Below are 1317 nucleotides of genomic sequence, written 5' to 3'. Positions count from 1 at the left end.
GAGGACTAGCAGCCGAGTTGCACCTGAAAATGTGAAAAGTGTTCATATGTAGTAAAAACCTGAAAAATCCGTCCGTTTTTGTCATTTGTTATCGAATCGACTTAAAGCCAGATCGTCAAATTGGTCCCTCTTCTCTCTGAAACGGTTGTACTTATCGTCTGCAAAGCTATGTCGCCTGTTGCGGTATGCAGAGACACTAAAAGCACCATAGTAGAACACAGATGAAGCTTCTAAGTTGATGTAATAGCCAGTAAGAAGTAGTACAATTCAAGTTGTAGGTATCGATTATTGACTTTTTAGCTGGGCTTGGTGCCTTGGACATGAGCCAGGAACTTAAGATTTTGCATGAAAGGAGGACTAGCAGCCGCGTTGTACGGGAGAATGTAAAAAGTGTTCACATGTAGTGAAAACCTTAGAAATCCGTCCGTTTTCGTCATTTGTTATCGAATCGACATAAAGCCAGATCGTCACATCTGCCGCTCTTCTCACTGAAACGGTTGTACTTATCGTCTGCAAACCTATGTCGCGTGCTGCGGTATGCGGAGACACTAAGAGCACCATAGTAAAACACAGATGAAGCTTCTAAGTTGATGTAATAGCCAGTAAGAAGTAGTACAATTTAAGTTTTTGTTATGGATTATTGACTTTTTACCCTTATTTGGTGCCTTGGACATGAGCTAGGAACTTAAGATTTTGCATGAAAGGAGGACTAGCAGCCGCGTTGTATGGGAGAATGTAAAAAGTGTTCACATGTAGTGAAAACCTTAGAAATCCGTCCGTTTTCGTCATTTGTTATCGATGCGAATTAAAGCCAGATCGTCACATCTGCCGCTCTTCTCTCTGAAACGGTTGTACTTATCGTCTTCAAAATTATGTCGCGTGCTGCGGTATGCGGAGACACTAAAAGCACCATAGTAAAACAGAGATGAAGCTTCTAAGTTGATGTAATAGCCAGTAAGACGTAGTACTATTCAAGTTTTAGGTATCGATTATTGACTTTTTAGCTGTGTTTGGTGCCTTGGACATGAGCTAGGACCTTAACATTTTGCATGAAAGGAGAACTAGAAGCCGAGTTGCACGGGAGAATGTAAAAAGTGTTCATATGTAGTGAAAACCTTAGAAATCCGTCTGTTTTCGTCACTTGTTATCGATACGACTTAAAGCCAGATCGTCACAACTGCAGCTCTTCTCTCTGAAACGGTTGTACTTATCGTCTGCAAAGATATGTCACGTGCTGCGGTATGCGGAGACACTAAAAGCACCATTGTAGATCACAGATGAAGCTTCTAAGTTGATGTAATAGCCAGGAAGATGTAG

The sequence above is a fragment of the Schistocerca gregaria genome, unplaced genomic scaffold, assembly GCF_023897955.1.
Source record: "Schistocerca gregaria isolate iqSchGreg1 unplaced genomic scaffold, iqSchGreg1.2 ptg000378l, whole genome shotgun sequence".
Lineage (NCBI taxonomy): Eukaryota > Metazoa > Arthropoda > Insecta > Orthoptera > Acrididae > Schistocerca > Schistocerca gregaria.
The sequence above is the reverse complement of the archived record's forward strand: the minus strand, read 5'-3'. Positions refer to the sequence as shown.